General features: G+C 46.3%; 1 long non-coding RNA gene across 1 annotated transcript; it reads left to right on the top strand.

Moving 5' to 3' along the window:
* The first annotated feature begins 325 nt into the window (after positions 1–325).
* On the top strand, positions 326–22,335 carry LOC118499419. Its single transcript, XR_004901898.1, has 3 exons — positions 326–2,447; positions 7,277–7,367; positions 21,433–22,335. It is a non-coding gene; the product is annotated as an uncharacterized LOC118499419 (long non-coding RNA).
* The last annotated feature ends 2,152 nt before the right edge of the window (positions 22,336–24,487 follow it).

Raw genomic sequence — 24,487 nt, 5'->3', positions numbered from 1 at the left:
AAACGTGGGGCCCAACGATCAATATCCGCCCATAATAATAATGATGAGGAGGATAATAATAATAATATCCAATGTCCAGATTTGACCTACAGTTCAAGAACACAGCTTTGGATAACCAGAAGCTAGACCTTGGCCCATGTGGGAACTTGTGCAACAGTCTGGCCACCCTGCAGACGGAGGCAGAGGCATCTGATGTGGGAACTCAAATGGAAACACCCCTCAGCCTTGTGCTCTCCACAGCTAACTCTGGCAACCAGGAAAGAAAAGCCACGTTTCTTGTAATTTTTTCAAAGAAGAGACCATTGCATGCCTCAGATAGTTTTTATTCAAAATTGTCTTAAAAGATTTAATTCTACTTAATTTTGTGCGGTATACATGCATCTCCAAGAGCAAGCACTTAAGACCTTGTTCTCTGAGAAAGCAACACTCAACAGCAGGTAAGCAAACTCAAAATTGGTAGATTTTGCTTTCCACTTGCTTCCCAAGTGGTTACCGATACTGGTGTTGTATTTGCGGATGTGTGCACAGAATTGTGGGAAGAGTATCTGCTCCCAACCTGTCACTCAGCACATCCTTCAGTCTTCGCGTCTTTATGTTCTGTTCATCACAGCAAAGTGTGTTCGGTGGGACACTGCTTCTGTAGGCTAGGGAAGAAAGATCCCAGGAAAGACAATGGTAACCGAAGGTAAACTGTATAGGAAGTGCTAGGTTGACTAACGTTCAACTGGCTCTTTAATTGTAGGGTCACTCAGAGCCTTTACTGTATCAAAGTAGAATGAAACTATCAAACAGGGAAGCCACATAAAACTTAAAACACAATGAGTATCTGAGGGTTGCCCAAATGTATCTATATAAACTTTTTCTTCTAGAGCATCTCATAGGATTTGGGAATTTAGAGAAATAATCGCCATATTTTTCAGGACTCTTCAGGTGGCAAGTAATGGACACCAAACAATAGTTATGGCAAAAAGAGGAAACCATTTGCTCAGGTAATGAAGTGGAAGGTGGGACCAGGACGGGGATGGCCTTGGGCCACTGCAGGGACAATAGTGCGCACTGTGCAGTGACCTGTGTGGGTGCCGTTCAACGTGCTTCCTGTGCGTTGATTGTTCGATCACCCCAGAGCCCTGGGAGTTACGCACTATTGTTATCTTCTTTCTACAGAAGTGGGAACTCAGGTTCAGAGGGGTTGTTTCCCAAGGTCACCCAAGCAGCCTGACTCAGCCCGCACTTGGAACCACTATGCGTTCTGTGTCTCCAGGGACTTAAATGCTGTCAGGGTTTATTTTCTCTGTGTGACTCTCGTGTCCTTGGGTCTGTTTCATGCTCTTCAATGGAGTTTCCCCTTGAGATTCCAGCCCTGGCTCCCAACGCTTAGTTTGCCCCCTCACCTCCTTCCCAGGAAAGGGCTCCTCCCACTTCAGGTTCTGTTTAAAACATTTTGGAGAGAGGCTGTGATTAGTCTTTGACCTGAGGTCACGTGACCAACCTTGAGAGGCAGGTGCGCATTTAATCAGCTCAGTTCACGTGTCACTGCAGTGGCTGGGAGAGGAGAGACTAAAGATTAGCTGCATCTACTGTATCACCAGGTCTTAATGGGTCACGGGAAGCAAGGAAAGAAAGAAGGTGTGTGTTCAGAGGAGGCGCTGGGCACTGATATTCCAAACTCTGACACACCCTGGCATCTTTAGGGGTGAATGGGAGGGGTGTGGAGAGCTGCTAGCAGGGCTCCTAGCACGGGAGTAGGTTGGATTCATCATGGCTACGCTCTTATTCAGGCTGCGGAAGCGAAAGACCTTCCTTTTACCAGCAGTGCTAAACTAAGCAGGTGGAAGAAGTAGCTAGGAAGTGCGCTTTGTGTAGAAGTCACAGAGTCAGAGCAAGATGTGGCTCTTAGGGCAAGGTCTAAGCCTCAGTGGTCAGGCCAAGCCGGATGCAAACAACACCAGGTCAGAAGTCCAGGGAATGGGGCGGCCGGATCCAAAATTGTCATAAGGCACAGCCGTGCTCAGATGGAACGGGCTGGGAGCCACCATCCAGAGGGCCGATCTGAGTGAGAGGGCGCAGGCAGGAGTCCAAACAGGCAGGAGGTCCAGCATGAAGCGAGGTCCGAGTGGACCCCCCGGGGCTGGAGGGCAGGAGCCCAGCTGGGTGAGGTCACGACCCAGTCCTCAGATGTAGAACAGGAGACAGAAAACAATGCCTTGGATTCCAAACCCAGGGCCTGACTGCGGAGCCAAGTGATGCCAGAGGGAATTTCCTCCAGTTCCTAGAAGGGAAAGTCAACACAAACAACGCACTGATTTACCTCAACCAGCTGTACCCACACGTGCTAAAGGTCATCTCTGATTATGTTTGCAGGGACAGGCTGTCAGATCCCAAACAGCGCCGTGCCGTGGAGCGCGGTGATGTCAGCGGCTTCGGTTCTGAAGGGTGGTCTTCTTCAGGTCAGTCTGCGCCACAGCCAGCGTGTTCTCAGGGTCGGTGAGGCATGTGAGCCTCCTCCTTTGGGATGACCCAAGAGGTGGATCCTCACCACCTTTGACGTTGTTAGTGTCATACTGCCGCTCTGATACATTACCAGACACTGAGTGACTCAGGACACAGATTTATTATCACCCAGTCCCGGAGGTCAGAAGTCAAAAATGGGTCTTGCTGGGCTAAAGCCACGGTGTTGGGAAGGCTGCAATCTTCCTGGGAGCTTTGGAGAGCATTCCTGTCCTTCCCCTTTTCAGCTTTTGGAGATCACCTGTGTTCCTTGTTTCGTGGCCCCTTCTTTCATCTTCATAGTTGGCAGTCTAGCCTCCCCCAGCATCTCTCTAACCGATCCTCCTGCTTTTGTTTCATCAGGGCCTCTGTGATTACACTGGGCCCCACTCCCCTTCCAGATAATCCAGGATAATCATCTCTTCTCCAGGCCCTTAACCACACCTGCAACGTTCCTTCTGCCCCGTGGGGAAACATATTCACAGGTTTTGAGGATTAGGTGTGGAAATCTTTGGGGGGCTGTTTGTCAGCCTACCTGGGTTGTCATGTTCACCTTTGAATCTCCGGACAGCTTTGGCTGTCTGTCACATACATGCACACATCATTCCCACAATGTTGGTTCCACACTGGTCTGTGCCATGTTTTAGAAGCACCTGCCTGGGTACCTCCAGGGTGAGAGCTGCAAGCCCCGGAGGTGGTAGATGGAGGTGCGTGCTGCTCCCCGGTGAGGTGGGCTTCTGGAAGGGCCGTTGCACACGCCAGAGGCCTGATCATACGGACAGCCCTTCCAGCCGTCACATTTTCCTCCACGAGGGGATGAATCGCTCAGCAACCTCTGATCCCTGCCTGCAGCTGAATACACCCCCTCCACAAACGGGATGCACGTGTCTCTCTGGAGAAACGCTCCAGCCCGGGCTCTGCGGGGAGAAACGCAGAGTGTTCACTACCGTCTTGTTTGTGATGGTGCGAAACTGCAAACAGCTAAGGTTTTCTTCACGAGTAGGATGGGTGAATAAGCTATTGGTAGACCCTACAGTGATCACTGTGGATGAATTAGATGTGTGTTGATATGGAAAAGTATTCAAAGGTTACTACTAAGTGAAAACAGTAGAATTATATTGTTTATATGCCTAGGATGTAAAAGCGTAAACATATGCTTGGGAGGGATGCTCCAGTCTCAGAGTTGGATTCCCCCTCCCGTGGGGGTGGGAACGGCCCTGGTTGAGGCCACACGGAGAACAGCAGCCACGCTGGTGCATTTCATATTTATGACAAAAAAGCTGAAGTGAATATGGCAAAATGAAAACATTTGTTATAGCCAAATGGTAGAGGCTGTGTGTGTGCTGTGTCATTCTCTAGACTCCCCTGCAGAGTTTAAAATATTTAATAATAAAGTAGTAATTAATTAAAAATTCTAAGCATACGATACAGTGTAGTTACTTGGATGATTTTAAAAAGCAATTGTTTTCTATAATTTAATGTTTAAAAGAAATTTGAAATAGTCCCATTATGAAGTCAAACTACATACTGAGGCAGTCAATGAGTTATAGCTTTTCACCCCATCCCTAACTGAAAATTGATTTTGCACTCAAACTGCAAGCTCTTCGACTGGTATGTAATTAGCGATTTGCAGCCTCGTCTCTGAAGAGCTGGTCAGTGAGAACATACTCTCTTGTTTTCCTTTCACACAAATGTCACTAGGAAAGGGGAGGATGGGGTTTTATATTAACACTATTTCTTACTAAAAACCTCTCTAGATGGATAATTTCAGCATGAGCTTGCAGGGCAAAGTCACTGTTCCAGAATTCCTCATCACCCCACTCCCCTGCTGGAACCCGCACCCCCCCCCCCCCGCCCCCACCAGGACTTACGCAACAGACATTAATTTCCTCTGTGGAACTAGATGGAAACGTGCTAGATAAAAATTTGTAATGAATACAGAATCACCTCTTCACTACAATCATGTTGAATGTCCAGATAATGATATGAGAGTCCAGCTTCACTGGTCTGTGTTTCTGCCTTACACAAAATGCTACAGGCAAGTTTAAAAGTACCCGCCACTTAGGGATTTAATTCGATCCTCCTGCCCATTCTTTTCTGGTCACTAGTACTTCGCACCGGCTGTACTCTGCACGTATCGCCTTGCATGCACTGTTTCTCCAGCCTTCTCATCTGCATGGGGAATCTGGCTCCATTATCTTTACTTTATTTACCCCTTTGATCAACCCCCTGAATGCAACCAAGAAGCCATTTTTGCTGCCACCCCACCCCACCCAGATGCCCTCACTCCCAGGGTGCTGCCACTGTTCTCTGGGCTGCCTTTCCACAGAGAGATCCTTCCACCTCTGCCCCAGCGCCCCACCTAGTGACTCCCCTGTGGGACGCCCTCCTCTTCGTGCTAGCTCTCGGACCCATCCTGCTGGCCTCTCCCATGTGTGAATGCTGGGGTCACACGTGGCCATCACTCTCTTCCCTCCCGTGGTGTGGAAGTCTGCCTTGCTCTGCCTCACCTGAGAGCTTTAGGGCTGAATCATTCAAGAAGAAAAGAGAAGGGCAGTGGAAAGAGGAAGGGCAGTGAAGGAGGTCCAGGCAAAACAGGAGGAGGCAGAGGAGGAAGAAAGGGAGGTAAATGAGGAGAAGGAGGAGAAAGTGGAGGAAGAGGAGGAGGAGGCAGAGAAGGTGGAGGAGAAGGGGGAAAATGTGGAAAAAGAGGAGGAGGAGGAGGAGGAAGAGGAATTATATGTATTTTTTAATAATGAAAAGCCCCTAACCTTAACCCCACCAAATAAATGTTGAGCCATTTTAAAAAATATGGCGTTTTGAAAACATGCTACACTGGGGGCCTTCCCGGGGCTCCCTGTGTCTCTGCCTCGCCCTGGCTGTCAAGCCCCCTTATGTATGTCTTAGTTCCTTCCTTCTGGGCAGGCCCGGGCACAATCTCAAGGAAGTCAGCTTCTCGCAGCTTCCTTTCTCTTCCTCAGACTTCACTGCGGAAATGTACTATGATTTACCTTCATTTTCTATTTTCAACAATCCCACTTCCACGCCTGGTCTCCCTTTTCTAAATATGCCTGTCAGGAGCAACGTACGTTTACCAGAATCAAAATTCCCAGGCTGGCTTGACAGATGTATAGCAGCCTCGGTTTATTGCTAGACTTTGTTTATCAGGGACTTGTGGCTGAATTTCTGTACATGTTTATTCCTGAGCCTGGAACTTTTTTCCATAATTATTTTTGGTCGTATGACTCGGCATTGCACCTGGCACAAAAGAGGCAATCAGTGTATGTTTGTGGGGTTGCAGCGAGAGGTGCTGATGGCCACCATACTCCACAATGTTTGAACAGTTGAAGAGCTGAAACTAGAAAAACTGTCATTTTCAGCCTCCTGGCTTTTGATTTACTGAGTAGGTTGTTCCTGTGTTCTGGGGAAACCAGTCAGGACAGGCCTTTAGTTGAAAAGTGGAGCAAAGACAGCTTTCTGGGTGGGAGAGTGATTTGTTGAGTTACGCACACAGCGCCGCTCGCGGGCGCAACTGCTTTGCCACCGTGAACTTCCCTGTGGCGGAGGTTTTCCCAGGTCCAGAGCAAGGCTGGGGGGGTGGGTTGCATGTTGCTGCTCCAGACACTGGAGCCACACACGTTCTTGCTCCCATGGTGGGAGCCGAGGCCCTGAAGAGTCTGGGGATGCACACAGGCCACAATCTCCTCTTGCCTTACGCTGCTGGAGGGGAGACCCTGCCAAGGAACTTTGCTTGGAGCAGAGGGAGCTGGATGGGGTTATGGCTGATCCTACATGGTATTATTAAAGATTGAATAGCCCACTTGGCGAACGTTCTTGTAGAGAAATGTGTTCTGACGTCTTTTGGGGCTAAAGAACAATACTGTAGCCCTGGGGGCGGAGGCCGGGGTTTCCCCCGAAAGGAATGGACAGTCTGAACCACCAGCTGTCCTGGAAAGAGGTCAGTCTGGGGAAGGAGGTGGGAGCGTGCTGGGTGCGGGGGAGAGTGTCCTGTTTTCTCTGAGGCCAGGGGTCAGGTTGACCTCGATGCGGACAAGTGGACATGCTCAGAAACTTGGGCCATGTGCCCTGAAAGCAGATGGGGAGGGATAGGGGTGAGGTCCTGGATTTTAATCTATCCTCTGTATTTTACTTCTCTTCTGTGATTTTGTAAACACACACCTGCACACACTCAGTTTAAGTCGTCTACACTAGAAAAAGAATCCTTGGAGCCACGGGTGGATCTCATCACCCGCAAAGGGAGGGAAATAGGACTCAGTGCACAGGGCTGCTGTGTGAGTTCAGTGGGCGACGGGGGTCAGAGGGCCTGCAACTACGCTCATGCAACCTGAGTTTCCTTCCCTTGCTACTCTGGGGGAGCTCCGGTCTTGCACGCTCTTAGACTGGCCGTGAGCACTCTCCTCCAGCCAAACAAGCCGGCTCTTTCTCCACAGTGTTTTGTTCTGACAGACACGCTGGTGTGTGTCACGGGCTCACGGCAGCTTGTTTTCTGGTTCACCCCTAGTAACTGGAAAGGACGATGACATAAAGCGCAATGTCAGAGTGGAAAGAACCTCAGAGGTGAATCAGGTTTCACAAGGCTGCGTTGGTTTCTCAGATGAAATGATGGTGTGTTTATGGGACAGTCCTCCTCGTCACAGGGCATTTTGCATTTTTGGTTCCTTTAGCTTTTACGACAATGTAAAAACATCCCACACATTTCCAAGTGTCCCTGGGGTGGGAAAAGTAATATTCTTTTGAGAACCACTGAAACCTTCCTTTGCACTTGCAGACACGTAGGGCTGCAGAGGTCGTGTGACTTGCCAAACTTACAGAGAAAATGCGAGAGCCAGAAAAGAAACCAAGTCCTCTGACTCCTGTGGGTCAGTCTCACTGCCCTCTTCACCTGGGTGGGGAAACGAAGTTCGGAGCGGTTAAGGACGTGCCAAAGATGACACAGCTTACAAATAGCATAGACTCTGTTCAGCCCCAGACCTGGTTGGTTTCAAAGCTCACCCATTATGCTCCATCATGTGATGCTCATCAGTTCACTCATATCCCGTTAGAAAACGAAGGCCCAGACATCCTCGACACTTTCTGCAGGAAAGGGATAATCCACAGACGTTCCGATACTGTATTTCTACAATTTTCGAATTTTTCTCTTATCAGGTACTATGAAAGGAGACATTATGCAGGGGCAGGTGATGCAGAAACATCTAATTTTTTTACCCACATATTAACTCATTTTGAACTGTGCATATAATTAACTTGCCCCAGCTGTGCCCCAGCCCTGCCATCCCAAGGGTTCCCAGTGGGTTAAAGCGGTAAGAGTAGTGGGAGAATTGAGTCATCACAAGGCATGCACTGGCACAGCGATGCCGAACTCCAGAATGCCTGCACCCGGTGGTCAGCATTGTATTCACGTTGGGAGCAGCAGCTCAATTCCAGAAAATGTCATCTGGCCAGTTAAAGTTACATAAGTGATTTGAATTATATTGCTTATGTCATTTTGTTTAAACTGAAATTTAAAATTTGTTGTGGCTGTATAATTTAATAAGTGCTATAAATCCGAAGATTTTTTTTACCCCCCTAATTTTGTTTGTACATATCTAATAATGTTGCAGAAAAAGTAATTTTAGATAACACTAGATGATTTGTGAGAGTCTTTCTTTGAAAATCTTTTATTTTTTAAATTAAAGCGATCCTTAAATTTTTTTTTTTTTTTGCATAACAAAAAAATGGGTTGGCAGCAGAGCTCCCTAAAAGAAAAGACACACAGTTATTTTTTCCATCAGTAAGTACTTAGGAGTTAAATGTCAGTGTACATGTACAACATAACACGTGACAGGAAAAGCCGTCCTGTCCAATACAATGCTCAGCAATGTTAGCTAATTTGTAATGGATATACTGCATTTAACTTTGTTTTCTTTACTAGACAAAAGTTTCCCGAATGATGTCAATAAAAATTTATATTCTTTCTTTAAAAAGAAAGAAACACTGCTCTAAATATTTTGGACTTTTCCTTTAAGAACTGCCTTGCAGTGCATTTCTTTGGATACTTTCAACAGTATGTATCTTCGTCCTCTGGTCACAAATGTGTTCAAGTCATTGCAGCAGAGGTTCTGTATTTGCCTGCCTAGCACCCATGCAGCCTTCTTTTGTTTACTCCCCTCTTTTTCTTTCTTGAATTTACTCTTTTTTTGTTGAATCTGAGTATAACTATTTTTTTAACCTTTTTTAATTGTTCAAGTACAGTTTTCTGCCCTACCCCCACCCCTCCTGCAAAACTCTAGTCCTCCCCACCTCTCTCCCCCAATTCCACCCCGTTTTGTTATTGTCCACGTGACCTTTATAATTGTTCCTGCAAACAGTTCACCCTTTTCCCCCATCATCCCCTTCTCTCTCCCCTCTGGTCACTGTCAGCCTGTTCTCTATTTCAGTGTCTTTGGTTATATTTTGCTTGCTCATTTGTTTTGTTGATTACATTCCTGTTAAAGGTGAGATCATATGGTATTTGTCTTTCACTGCCTGGCTTATTGCGCTTAGCATAATGCTTTCCAGCTCCATCCATGCTGTTGCAAAGGGTAGAAGCTCCTTCTTTCTTTCTGCTGCATACAATTCCATCGTGTAAATGTACCACAGTTTTTTGATCCACTCATTTACTGATGGGCACCTAGGTTGCTTCCAGTACTTGGCCATTATAAATTTTGCTGCTATGAGCATTGAGATGCATAGGTTCTTTTGGATTAGTGTATTAGGGTTCTTAAGATATAATCCTAGCAGTGGAATTTCCAGGTCAAAAGGCAGATTCATATTTAGTTTTCTGAGGAAATTCCATGCTGTTTTCCACACTGGCTGCACCAGTCTGCAATCCCACCAACAATGCTCTTGAATGCACTCTGGATAGAACCACCTATTGCGGTGCCCGTCCCTCCTCCACCCTCAATCCCTGGCCTAGGGCTGGTCAGGGGATCCAAATGCTGTCAGTCAGCCTCTCACTGGAATGTGAGGCTCGGAGCAGAGTGACACAAGGACTGAAAATAGTTGAGGCTGACTCATCCCCATGGTGGAGGTCCAGGGAGGCTGTCTACTACTTACTGCTGCTTTATTCCCTTGTTTTACCTGGATTCTGTCTTTCTCAACAGCTGATTGGCTGTTGCTTTAATTCTGTGGGCTAATCCTTATCTTTCAACAGATCCCTTTAATTTTGACTAATTTAGCCACAGTCGTTTTCTGTCACATGCAACCATTGATGGAGTCCTTCCTAAGAGTGCAGCCTAGTTAGTGACAAGGCCAGGAAACTTTGTCTGGGGCTGACAAAATAATGCAGAAAGCAAGTCGTATGTGGAGAATTTGCTGGGACTCCTCAGCTGGCTATGCGCTCTACAAACACTTCCTGGACAGGGCGTGGGGCCCGGTGTCTTTACTGTCAGATGGAGTTGGTTCTCTGCTCACCAGCAAGGTGTCACCTTGAGCATGGCACTGAAGCTCGGAGCCTCAAGGTTCCTCACAGATACACTGGGAATAATAATAGTAATAATAATAGTTTATACAACATGGTATTGTGATGATTAAAGAAGGCATATAAAATATATAGTAAGCATTCAAAATATGGGTTGCAGCAAAAGTAGGCCTAGTCGTTCATATGAAAAATAATATAATAATTAATAATAATACAAGAACAATCTGCATTTCCCATATTCATGACTGCAAACCTACTTTTCCCCCACCCTGTATGAAGTATTATTTTATTATTATAATTTTGATATGTTCTATGTGACAATCAGTGAGCTGCGTGCTGGGGCTGCAAAAAGAATGAGAGAAAAGAAATTAAATCCACCTGTAATCTTCTCATAAGACCCATTGGCTTTAAGAAGTACATTGATATTCTGCTTCAGGTGAAAAACAAGGAAGTAAGCACCTGCAAGGAATGCTTAATTAATGGTTGGCGAGGACGGGCGGAGAAAAGCAATCCGCAGTCTGCCAGAGAACGGCGGATTGGAGGTTCTAGAGTGAAAAGTGATGTTATGATCCGGCCTGCACAAAATGAAGGAACAGTCGTCATCTGGATTTTATTTCTGGCTTTCTGTGTGGGATCACTAAGGGACAACACCCAGTTTTGATTTATATTATTAGTTCACTGCATGCTCAGAAAGCAGACCCTTGAAACAGGAACTGGGGGTTGGGTGGCGCCTCTGTTCAGGGAACGGAGTTTGCTTCCTTGACAGGAGGAGGGGAGAATGGGACCTGGGCAACTCCAGGCAGGCGGTGGCATGGTGACCACTCGAAGTTATCACTGCATCACAGCAAGAAGTGAAGCGAGGTGGCTGGCAAGGTGCAGGGAGATCACGTGGCTGTGGGGCTTTGTTGCTATGGCGCTGGCGGTGTTTGTAAAGATTGCGGCGTCACCTGGCTTCTTCTGAGAACCCTGGATGACACGAGAGAAACAAAAAGCTTTGAACGCAGGCTTACTATGCAGAGGGAACCCAAAGACAGCTTTGAAGGAATCCTTCATCTCCTGCAATTGCAGAGTTCATACGGCTGAGGGGTAAAGGGTGAAGAGTTACAGAGCGAATTAAATGCTTAAACCTGCTGGGTGTCTGACCCTAGGGTCACGGCACCACCGGGGCTGGACCGGGACATGAGGCATGGCTTGAAGGCATTGGAGGAGACAGAAAGAAGGCTGAGAACTTTGAACCTGCCACTTCCCCTTAACTCTCTTGCTAGTGGAGAACAAGCCTTCCTTGGCTAAAAGCCATTTACATAGGAACGCCTGGCAATTGCCTCCCAAACCCAGTATCACCACGCGTTGCCTCTAGGCCCCTGACAAAGAGGGACAGAGCCTGGGCTGGGAAAGGAGAGCTGATACGCCTGTTCCAAGAGGTCACAGATGGGAGGTGGCAGGAGTCTGAGGAGCAAATGTGGGAGTGGATTCTAAAGGTTTTAGACCAAGAAGGGCAGCATGTAAAGCTCTTTTGGCCTGACTTGATTAACTCTGGAGAGCTCTTCCAGGATTCCAGATTTAATGTGTTGGCAGTGGTGTGCCAAACTGGTTAATCCAAATCTGGATTTAGCCATCGAGTGGCAGACTACACTTTCCCAGGTGTTTGGAATGTATATATCCCACCCCAAGGGCTAAGTCGGCTCTCTTGCTCTCTATTACAATGCAGTTGGAAGGAATGTTGATCATCTTGTTATCCCACTGTTGACGGAATGATGCTGGTAGGACTCGGTCAGGAAGCAGCAAACCCCTTGATGTCTCAGCACAACACACGGCATGCTGTGTGGTGGAAAATGGGCCCTGAACAAGTTTAGGGCCTTGCCCTCTGGGGGAGTTTCTAGGCTCCAGTGACCTGGGCCTCTGGGGAAATTCCTTCTAAAGTGAGAGACGTGTTGTCGTAGCTTGCCTTGCTCACCATGGAGAACGAGGTGCACAGCTGGGTGAGCCTGTTTGGATTTTGGAGGCATAGATACCCACTTTGGGCATGCTGCTTTCACTCATTCACTGGGCCACCCGGAGGGTGCCAGCTCTGAGTGGGGCCTGCAGTAGCGACTGGTTCTGCAACAGGTCGAAGCCTGGGTCCCAGCTGCCCTGTGACTGGAGTCCTATGACCCCATAGGGCCAACTGCAGGAGAAAATTTCTTTGGGAAAAGGAACTCCAGTATTACAAAAATAAATATTTTTGTTTTTTCAATTTTACAAAATAATTTATGCTTATAGAAATGTTTAGAATACAAAAGAGGAGAAAAAAGAACATAAATCAACTATAACCTCACAACCCATATAACTATGGCCTTTATCTTGGGCATATCCTCCCAGACTTTCTTCTTTATGTTTGTAAATACTATTTTTTTTCAGAAAAGCAGCTCATGTAACATGTAATTTTATAACTTACATTTTTTATTAAATATGTTCAAAGCATTTCCCATTTTACTCATTGTTCTTCAGTCACAGTATTTTTTAAAGAAATTACTTCATCAGTGCAATACCTATTAAAGTACCAGTGGCATATTTCACAGACATAGAACAAACACTTCAAAAATTTATATGGAACCATAACCGACCCAGAATAGTTGCTGCAATTTTGAGATAAAAGAGCAAAGTAGGAGGGATCACGATACCTGATACCAAACTGTATTACAAGGCCACTGTAATCAAAACAGCCTGGTACTGGCATAAAAACAGGCACATGGACCAACGGAACAGAACAGAGAGCCCAGAATAAACCCAAGTCTCTACTGTCAATTAATATTTGACAAAGGGACCAGCAACATAAAATGGAGTAATTATAGCCTCTTCAACAAATGGTGTTAGGAGAACTGGACAGCTACGGGCAAAAAAATGAAACTTGAACACCAACTTACACCATACACAAAAATAAATTCAAGGTGAATAAAATGACTTAAATATAAGCCATGACACTATTAAAGTCCTAGAGGAGAACATAGGCAGGAAAATCTCAGATATTTCATGCAGCAACATTTTTATTGATATGTCCCCCAGAGCAAGGGACATAAAGGAAAGAATAAACAAATGGGAGCTCATCAAAATAAAAAGCTTTTGCACAGCTAAAGAAAACAGTATTAAACTAAAGAGAGAACCAACTGTATACCAAAACATATTTGCCAATGACACCTCAGACAAGGGTTTGGTCTCCAAAATATATAAAGAACTTACATGACTCCACTCTAAGAAGACAAGTTAAAAATGGGCAAAGGACTTGAACAGACACTTCTCCAAGGAGGATGCATAGAGGATCCAGAGACACATGAAAAGATGCTCAATATTGCTAGCTATCAGAGAGATGCAAATTAAAACCACAATGAGATACCACTTCACACCGGTCAGAATGGCCATCATAAACAAAGCAAAAACAACATGTGTTGGAGAGGTTGTGGAGAAAAGGGGACCCTAGTGCACTGTTGGTGGGATTGCAGACTGGTACAACCACTATGGAAAACAGTATGGAATTTTCTCAGAAAACTAAAAAAATGGATCTACCTTTTGACCCGGCAATTCCACTGCTAGGATTATATCCTAAGAACCCTGAAACACCAATCCAAAAGAACCTATGTACCCCAATGTTCATAGCAGCACAATTTACAATAGCCAAGTTCTGGAAGCAACCTAAGTGCCCATCAGTAAATGAATGGATCAAAAAACTATGGTGCACTTACACAATGGAATTCTATGCAGCAGAGAGAAAGAAGGAGCTCCTACCCTTTGTAATGGCATGGATGCAACTGGAAAGCATTATGCTAAGGGAAATAAGCCAGGTGGTAAGGGACAAATACCATATGATCTCACCTTTAACTGGAACATAATCAACAAAAGAAAAAGCAAACAAAATATAACCAGATACATTGAAATTAAGAACAAACTAACAATAGTCAGAGGGGAGGGGGGAGGAGCAGTGGGGGAAAGGGTTTTCAGGAACTACCATAAAGGACACATGGACAAAACCAAGGGGAAGGGTGGAAGCAAGGGAGGGAGGTGGGTTTGGTTGGGGTGGGAGGGAGTAGGGGGGAAGGCAGACAACTGTAACTGAACAACAATGAAATAATTTTTTAATTTTTATTTTAATTGTTCAAGTACAATTTTCTATCTTTTAATCCCATCCCAGCCCACCCACCCAGCCCTCCCCACCTCCCTCCCATTTCCACCCACCCCTAGATTTTGTCCATGTGTCCTTTATACTTTTTCCTGTAAACCCTTCCCCTTTTCCCCTGAAATTCCCCTGAAATTCCCTCCCCTCTCCCCTCTGGACATCGTCAGCCTGTTCTCTATTTCAGTGTCTTTGACTATATTTTGCTTGTTTCTTTGTTTTGTTGTTTAGGTTCCTGTTAAAGGTGAGATCATATGGTATTTGTCTTTCACTGCCTGGCTTATTTCACTTAGCATAATGCTTCCCAGTTCCATCCACGCTGTTGCAAAGGGTGGGAGCTCCTCCTTTCTTTCTGCTGCATAGAATTCCATTGTGTAAATGTACCATAGTCTTTTGATCCATTCATTTACTGATGGGCACCTGGGTTGCTTCCAGCACTTGGCTATTGTAAATTGTGCTGCTGTGAACATTGGGGTGCATAGGTTCTTTTGGATTGGTGTTTCAGGGTTCTTAGGGTATAATCCCAGCAGTGGAACTGCTGGGTCAAAAGGCAGTTCCATTTTTAGTTTTCTGAGGAAATTCCATACTGTTTTCCACAGTGGCTGCACCAGTCTGCATTCCCACCAACAGTGCACTAGGGTCCCCTTTTCTCCACATCCTCTCCAGCACTTGTTTGTTGATTTGTTTATGAACCACAGTATTTTAAATACCTATTGCATTGTGCGTATATTTCATGATTTACCAAATTTCTGAGCTTTGGACATTCAGATTGTTTTCACTTTCCAGCTGTTGTGCAGGTTTTGCTGACCAACACAGCTTTTTTATTCTACTCAACTAAAACTACATCCTAGAAAAGAAAGAAAACTGTTATCTGAAAAGTGATTCGCATATATCTTTAAATGAAAAAATACTAACATGGAAAGAAATATAAACATACACTTGTAATTGGGGAGGAGGAAGATGAAGCATCTACCTGTCCTGACAACGATGTAGAACTTCCTGAACTTACGTCCACTCCGTGGGGGGGATGGAGGCAACTAGTTCAGTAACATCCCATCATACCGAGCGATGCATGGGACAGGCATGTGTGGAAAATCCACAGGTCACAGAGATTTCCTCTTGTGTTTTCCATAAGGTTCTACCAGGACCTTTTGTTTGCGTTAACTGCCTAAAAACAACTTGTCTAACAATTGCCTTCTATATTAGTCATGCATTTTACATTCTATATTTTATAATGCTTTGACATCTGAGGGGGCCTCTCGGGCAGGGGAGAGACTGCCCTGCCAGGGCTAGCTGCTTCTTAGAGATAGCAAACGACTCTCCTGTGGACACACCTTCCATGGGCAACCAGCCAGTCCCAAACTCGCACACACCACACCGAGGTTTCCCCCGCCCTAAACCAGGGACCAGACAACTGGAGACACTCCCATAGCCCATAGTCTCAAAGTTATTCAAACTAGTCAATCCTGAACCTGCTCAAACTTCCCTGCCCTGTATTGCCCCTTGCTTCCCTCGGAAACCACGATAAAAGCTCTGGTCCATACTTTTTCACTTGCTCCTTCTGTCTCCTGACCCAAGGAGCTTGGTGCTTTCCCAGGGGGCCCTGCGTGCTGTGGCTGCCCCCTTCTGTGGGAAACGTAAGTCATAAACTCTTCTTTCAAAGGTGGTTGTCTCTGTCTATCGCCTTACCCTTCCTGATTAAAACAAATTCATCTTTCCTTAGCCATAAACAGTCTAAAGCTGCCTGGGGTCCCCATTCTGTGCCCACACCCTGCACACGGTCCTGGTTCACAGCAGTGTCGATGCAGGCTTGCCTGGTGTGCCTCGGAGGCCTGAGGCTGTGGACACTCTTTGGACAAGTTCCACCCCTGCTCCCCGCCATAGTACTGAATGACCTTTGGCTGTTGCAACTTGTTTTTATTTTTCTGATACTTTTTCTTTTTTACTGGGTTTTCATATTTTTTCCTTGTTCATAAAATAAGAAATCACCCTGACTGGTGTGGCTCAGCGGGGTGGGTGGCATCCTGCAGAGCAAAGGTCGCCGGTTCCATCAGGGCACACACCTGGGTTGCGGGTTCAGTCCCTGACAGGGCACGTACGAGAAGCACCTGGTCGATGTTTCTTTCTCACACCAACGCTTCTCTCCCTCTCTCTCTTCTTCCCTTCCTTGCTCTCTAAAAATAAATAAATAAAATCTTAAAAAAGGGGAATCAATCCATTATTTTGCTTTATCATCTTTGAATAGAAACAAGAGGTCCCTGGATTTTATATGATGAAAATAGATCTATGCTACCCAAACGTAAATTTTACATACTGTGATCTTTCCCCAGAGCCCAGCAACTGGACATGCATGCGACAGATGTGTCTTCGGAGGTGTCCATTGATCTGCATGGCTCTGGCTGCTCACAGGTAAGTCCTGCTGAGTCACGGAAGACTGTCTGCTCACAATGGGGCTGGAAACACAGGGACTTCTGGGAAAATGAATGATGCACCAGGAGAGGATAAATCAAATAGAAATAGAGCCCAAAGGGTTGAGTACATAGTAAAAACATTTTTTCCCTGAAAAATAAGTGTGGTAGATTTATTAAAAAAAATGACTGGCTTGATAAACTGCTGAACTTAGAAAATTAAGTCAAACATTAAAGGATCACTGAGCAGCACCTCTACACACTTTGGGCTCAGAACAAAACTCGGGAAAGTTCTTCACATAATGTACTGTGACACAGTAACAGATACCACACTCAGGAATGACAGAGTCATGCTGCCTTGGTTCATGGCTTCCCTTCATTTGGTGGCAATGGACACTCATGAACTTCCCAGGCCCTTAATCCATGAAATGAAATGGTTGGACTGGCAGAATCCCTCTGAGTGGTTCTAAAAATCTAGCATGTTAACAACTTACTCGGTATTTTTTTTTAAGATTTATTTATTTATTTATTTATTTGTTTGTTTGTTTCTAGAGAGGGAAGGGAGGGAGATAGAGACAGAGAGAGAAACATCAATGTGCAGTTGCTGGGGGCCGTGGCCTGCAACCCAGGCATGTACCCTGACTGGGAATCAAACCTGCAACACTTTGGTTGGCAGCCTGTGCTCAATCCACTGAGCTATGCCAGCCAGGGCCCGGTATTCTTTCTGTGACTATTCCAAACTCATCTTTAGGTCTTCAAATAGAACTCCCACACCCCCTGCAGAGGCTTGGCCTCTAAACTTATTAGCAGTACCTAGTATTTTTTTATGTCAAACTTATAGGCCCATGTATTTACATTTTAAAATAAAGAAACGAAACGACGATTAATGGCTAAAATGACAAACTCTCTGACGACTATTTCTCCAAGCGAGGAGGGCAGCTCGTGCTCTGCTGTCGTGGAGCCGGGGGCCCGCCATCTGGGCTGGCAGGCAGAGGCTCTGAGTCGCTCTCCAGTCTGGGAGTGCCAGTTGATGTGGGCAAGTTGGCCCCTCATTCTGGTTGAATCCTGCCTTTAGGAAAGCCTCCGAAGAGATGCAGGTACGGGCAGTTAACTCTGGCTGGAGCACATGGAGGTGGTAGGGTGGCACTGTGGGCAAGGTGCTGACAGCATCTGCTCTGGGGTCACAGCTGGTTCTAGCCACTGGAGAATCAGAACCCAGACTGAGGCATGCCAGGCTGGCCACTCCTGGGTCATGGATGCCAACATCCCCTGTCTCCCTGACACACTCATGCCTTCCTAATAGTCTCAGCCACCCCGGTGCCCTCCTCCCAGATTCCTGGTCCAGGGTGAGAACCGGCCAGACAGTGGAGTGGTGGCCAGCGAGTGCAGAGGGGACAGGCTCTTCCTGACCTGGTTTCCACAGTGGGAAGCAGAACATGGAATGCCATCCTAAATTTGGGAAGGGTGGGGGTTGAGAAGGCTGTGGGGGGAGAAACCTGACAAATACTGACTGCAGCTGGTACTTTGGCACCTCTAGGATGCCCCTCAGTGGGGTCCCCTCGATATGTCGCCAAACCACAGGTGCAGCTGCCTGGCAGACCGAGTTCTCCCTCGTAACTAAACAGGCGCTCACTTCTACTGAGGCAGAACCAAAGCACATCAGTGCGGCCGCCTGGTTCTGGGTCACGATTTCACGACAGGCTCCATTATTTCGCTAATTCTGTACTGATCCCATCTCAGTATTTTCACAGCCGACGGGCCGCATTTAAAGTTATCAGTGCAACCAGCACACCCTAAATATGAGAGCAGAGTAAACAGAAAAAAAGGGAAGATGGGTAAAACATATATAAGCATATGCAGGCTAGAGTGAGGATGAAAAGAGGTGCAGAGATTAGGACCCTCGTCCCTGTACCAGTTCAGAAGGCTGTCCATGGGTTTAGGGGACTTCGCCACCCCACAGTCCCCTTGTCTTTAGCCATCACCTCAGCTTGTTAGTGCCCTTTGCCCACTGTGCTGACACAAAACCTTTCATCCACGAGGATCTGAGCACCACCCTGGCCCTGATGTACCGCCCGTGTTCCCGGGGTTTTGGTGGTCATCTGCTGTCTCCTTGTCACTGGTAATGTCCTGTGAGGGGGCACCTGGCGGGAACCCAGGGTTCCCTCTCTACTTCTTGCTCTTGCTGTGATTCAGTATGCCTACTTCCCCTCGGTAGACGGGATCAACACTCCTAGACAACTTAGCACCAACTTAGGACTCACTCTTGCTTGACCAATGGCCCGAATTTCTGTTTTTCTAAATAAAGTTTTATTGGAACACAGCGATATCCACTCATTGCCGGGCTGTTTACGAGGGCTTTCATGCTGCAATGGCAGAGGGTAAGTCTTTGAGACAGGTACTGCTCGGCCTGCAAAGTCTAAAATATTTCCTCTCTGACCCTTTGCAGGAAAAGTTTACTAACTCTCGGGTTGGAGAAATAACTCGATAGTCAATAATTGCACGACAGTTTCCAGGGGCCGTTTGCTTTGCCAACCTGCTTAGACAACTGCAGATACTGTCTCCACCTGATTAACATCAGATAACTCATTGTCATTCTCCAAGATTCATTTCTTTTCTTTTCAGCCAAATTGGACGTAAAAATGAACATGTGATAGGAATCATCCTCTTTCCCACATATAAAAACATTTCCTTCCACGTGGGGTCAGACCACTTCGTTCACGGCGGTGACTTTACTGTCTGTAACAGCAGGAAGGGCAGGAGGGGAGGCAGGCAGGCGGCTAGGATACAAAATTAAGGAGCTGCTGATGCTCAGGGTAACATAAGCACTAAGCCCTTCACCGGCACAACTGTGACAGGGAATGTCTCCCTGACTTTGGGAAACACTTTGCAGTCCTAGGTACCCCATTGCCTTGCCCTAGCCCCGGTCCCATGTGATAGTCACCATGTGTTTCCATTTTACCTCCCATTGTTGGGTACTGCTGCTTCATCTCCAGCGTCTCTAACACGTGGCATTCCCGCATTCCTGTTGGCATTGAAGAGAGCATTTCAACTGCAGCGTCTCCCTAGCAATCGTGAATGCACGTTATGCTGTCGGGGCCCCTTCATTAGGATGGAGGCGCTCATCCAACCAGCTGCCATGAAGTTGGTAGCTGAGGGCTGTTAGTGGAATTGCTCTCCAGGCATGGCATTCAGCTGGAGAAAGCCACCTCATCCAAGATCTCACCCACCCCTGAGGTCAGTGGAGTTGGTCACCTTGCTTCACGATTGTGCATTCCATCCAGTTCCCAAGGTCTTGGTGGGATTGTGTTGTGGGGCAACCTGTCCCTCTGCCTGATTCCCCGTTCACTGCCGCAGATGGTCGCCAAGAGAACATTTACCTATAAACTTCCTGCATGCAAATTCCCTCTCAGAGAACCACCCCTCTGACAGGGGCTGCAGGTGTGGCACGAGGAAGCAGCCCCTACAGTGAGATTTTGCAGCAAGATCATCTGACTGGTGGCATGTGGAATACCATCACTCCTGGCTTATTGTAGTGATGCATTTATTCAGACGTCCACTGCTGGGTGTAATGGGATGGGGTATCGATGGAAAGGAATGGATTGGTGGCTTGTGGACAGGAAAGCAGAGGTAGGGGCAATACCACAGGTGTGGGGAATTTGGTGGAAGTAGTAATTACAAGAACTGGGGAACTGGATGGCTCTTGCAGGAGGTAGTTAATGAAATAGAGTAAGAATAAAATATAATGAAAAACTGAGGGGTATTAGTCACCGATGAAAGGCTAGATGTGAAAGACAGAGGCCTCTGTGGCAGCGTGCACACAGACTCCCCTGCAGCGGGAGGGCAGGAGGACCAAAGGGTGGGGCCCGGCGCACGAATCTAAGAACACTTTCCACATGACCCAGTCGGTGGCACCAAGCTCAGGGCCCTGACTGGGAGAGAGTGGCGCCCACTAGAAAACTTTGAATCTCCAGGTTCCTCTGAGCCTCCCGAGCCCACAGAAGGGGCACACTACTCCCTGTGAAAGGACTGTGCTTGGAAACGGTGCAGAAGCGTCTGCCACGCGAGACAATGAGAAGCGCCACCCCCAACCCTGCCCCGGGATCTACACCCCTGTTGTATCCTGGCCAGCAGGCCAGTGACTAGGGTTAAATCACAATAAAATTCAGGCCGGTTCAGAAAGGACAGGGACTGTTTGAGGAAAGGACTGCAGGATCTTGGGTACAGCAGCTGGGAGGGTGAAGTGTAGGGAGCTGGACCCCGAGGGGCCCGAAGGAAGGAACGTTAGAGCATAGTGAAGACGAGTTTATCATGGGAGCATTCTTCCATGGTATGTGATTGGGCAATGACCTGGGGAATGGTGGCTCTTGGGAATGTAAAAAAGGGAAGGCCCACATCCGGGAAGTAGAAGTGATAGAACTGTGGTGGCAGACAGGGGAAAGATAGATCTGAAGGCTGAGAGAAGAGGGCGTGCTAGAGCGGATATGCACTCTGAGGGCAGAAAGCCCACGGGCTGATTGTGTTCTGGGGAGGGCCCACAGGACAGGCTTTCGTCAATGTATTAAAGAACGCTCTGGTCGGAGGGCACCGGAGTCCCTGACGTTCTCATTGGTGTTTGTCCCCATAGGACACGGCTGATGATAGGAGATGCTGATGTAGAACCAGGCTGCTTGATAATGTGGAGATAATAGGAGTCAAAAATAATGAAGAGCAGCTGGTCTTCAATCACCAGAAGCAATGAGGCTATGAGACTGGGCTGGCATGGGGTAAGTGCGTCTGACATCTAAGAAGCCTACAGAGTTGGTTAATAGAAAATGTCTAGGAGCAAGACAGGCGGCAGGCACCACAGGTATTGCTTAGTTTATGCAATCAAGAGAAATCAAAGGGAGATGATAAGAAGGCTGAATGCAGGCCAAAAGTCATGCTCCCTTGCTCAGTTTCTAGACCCAACCTGCTTTAAGACCCAGGACTTCTGAATTAAGGGGAGGCCATGTTTCTGGGAGGAAGGACCCTGCAGCAGCATGGCAAATGTATAAGGTAACCATTCCCCTGATCCTTTCTCTGAGAGACTTATGGCCATTTGCTAAGATAACCAGTCCAACACTTCAAGGGCTATGGGACCTAGAGTTGACATTGCTCTCTGGGGACCCAGAATGTTTTCGAGGACCACATTTATCATGGGGGCAGGTGGGACACCAGGTAATAAATGGAGTCCTGACTCTGGTCCACAGTTGGTCTGCTAGGTCTGTAGACACTGCAGGGAGAAAAGTCTTCAAAATACTTTTCTGTATACCAGGAACAACAAAAAGAAAATAAATACCAAGTTTTAAGAAGCCACAAACAGCCCAAATTACATATTACAAGTTATTCAACCTACCTTGATGTGAAAGTTCAAATTAGGTTCGGATATATTGGCCAAAAACTCAAAGGATGGCGTAAAAATATATGTGTTTATTCATTTTTGTAAAAGACGTCTGCAGGCTTATCACTAGGGACTGAGACCCCGGTTTTGCTACGCCACCACCCCTAGCATGAGGGCTCGGTCCCCAAGGACATTTCTAATATGACTGTTGCAGCTCCAGCCATCATGTAAAATTCCCAGGAAGGTGGGAGAGAAAGGGCCAAGGGACTCCCTTTAAAGAGCCTTCCTAAAATATTTTTAACCAACAAATTCCACTTCCCTCCGATTAGCCATCCTTAGCTTCACATGGCCATACTCAGGGTCATGGGAGCCTAACCAGTACATGTTTTTCACAGAGAGGATTGTTGCCTTGGATAAAATGGGCTCTGTTACTAAGGTCAAAGGGGAGAATGGTGCTGGATGGACAACCAGTCCTCTTTGTCACAGATTGCTTCCATGGCTCAGAAGCCCCATTCAGTAGCTGCCCTCCAGCTCCAAAAAGCTGGCAAAAGCTCAAAGCCACATTGGCTGTGGTTTGCCTGTACCTGAGGTTTCTGTGCAGTTCCCACAAGGAGGTGGCATTGCAGGGCCCACTACGTCGGTGCTCCCTGAGGCTCTTGGGCGCGCTTGAGCCTGAAGAGCCAAATACTTCTGTGGGCTTGTCCTGCTCGGTTTCAGTTTTTGGCCAGAGAGTCCTACCTCTTCCCTAGGTGACTCAAACCTTAATCATTGTAGTGTGCTGAGGGTGCTCCTATCAAAAGGACAAGAGATAGCACACTGTTGGTGGGAATGTAAATTAGTACAGCTCTTATGGAAAACAGTGTGGCAGTCCTCAGAAATTAAAAATAGAAAACTAATGTGATCCAGCAATTCTACTCCTGGGAATGTACCCAAAGGAAGAGGAGTCGGCATTCCAAAGAGATAGCTGCGCTCCCAGGTACGTTACAGCGTTATTCGCAACAGCAAGGACAGGGAAATGACCGGAATGTCCTTCGGTGGATGAATGGATAATGAAAATGTGGCATGCACACAATGGAACATTACAGTGAATATACCGTGGAATGTTATTCAGCCACAAAGGGAAGGAAATGCTGACATTTGGGACCACATGGGAGAAACTGGAGGGTATTGTGCAAAGTGAAATAAGCCACACGGAGAAAGATGAATACTATATGGCATCACAGATGTGGAATGAAAAGAAGATTCCATAGAAACAGAGAATAAAATGGGGATTGCCAGGCTCTGGGGGAAGAGGAAACAGAAAGATGTAGGTCAAGGGCACAAATGCTCAGGGATAAGAAGTCCTGTGGGCTGGCTGTGCAGTGTGGTGGCTGTAGTCGATAACAGGACACTGGGCACTCGAAAGCTGCTGAGAGCAGACTGTAAGCGTTCTCACGGTACACACAGCCAGAGCTGACTACGAGGGAATGTAGATGCCAATCATCTTCCTCTTGGCAAGCACCCCACAGTGATACCACTCAAGTTGTACACTTTAAATATGTACAATCATGTTTCTCAGTTATTCTTCAATAAAGTTTGCAAAAAGATGACCAGATTTAAAAGTTAGAACCAAAGTGTTAATGCAGGATTTTCAAATAATTAAGATCTATCCGTGTCATTCTCTATGAAAATAAGAAATGGTATAATACAATTTCTATATGGAAATAACCTGCATGCACAAGAAATACTGTTTTCAATAAGACAGACCCATCTATGGCATATGTTAAACACAGTAAGAGAGTTCCTATGGAGTAGAAGGAATGCGAAGAGAGAAATGAAGGGAAGAAGTTAAGACAAGGACTTTGCAGGCTGACACTGAATGTGCCAAGAACGGAGGATATGGTTAATTAAAAAATTTGTACCTGAGGTTAAAAAAACCAAAGCAATTTATGAGAACATGAATGATTTACATGTTAAAATAATTTGTACACTTGAATATAAAAAATCGCCCATGTAAAAAGTCATTTTCATGTCATGTGTCAAGACTTCTAAGAGTCTGTAAAACAACAGATTTGGGTTAAAATACTTTTAATCGTTCTCCCCCAACCCCTAGGCAGTTAGTGCAGTGAAAAAGAAACAAAGGCCAAAAGAATATTTTTGTAGGATGGATGAAGAGCAGAGAAGAGCATTTAATGTCAAAGGAGTTACCGACAATTGAAAAATAACAATATTGGGGGTGGGAGGCTGGCTGAAAAAGGTGAGGGGACTAAGCAAAGGAAAAAAACTCACAGAAGAGACAACAGTATGGTCATTGCCAGAGGGAAAGGGGGTGGGGGGAGGTGGAAGAAGGTTAAAGGAGGAAAAACGGTGATGGAAAGAGGCTTGACTTTGGGTGGCGAACACACAACACAATACACAGATGATGCATTATAGAATTATACTGCTGGAACCTATGTAATTTTATTAACCAATCTCACCCCCAATAAGTTCAATAAAAATTAAAAAATAAATATAATTTAAAAAGAAATGTTTATGGGTTTTCTTTAAGAAGAAGAAGAAGAAAGAAAAAAATTAAAAATGGCAATACATACATAGCTATATATATATAAAAAGATTTCCAGTTAAAATGAAAGCATAGGTAAACATGCTTC

Source organism: Phyllostomus discolor, chromosome 3 (genome assembly GCF_004126475.2).
Source record: "Phyllostomus discolor isolate MPI-MPIP mPhyDis1 chromosome 3, mPhyDis1.pri.v3, whole genome shotgun sequence".
Classification (NCBI taxonomy): Eukaryota; Metazoa; Chordata; class Mammalia; order Chiroptera; family Phyllostomidae; genus Phyllostomus; species Phyllostomus discolor.
This window is presented reverse-complemented; position numbering and strand designations above follow the sequence as displayed.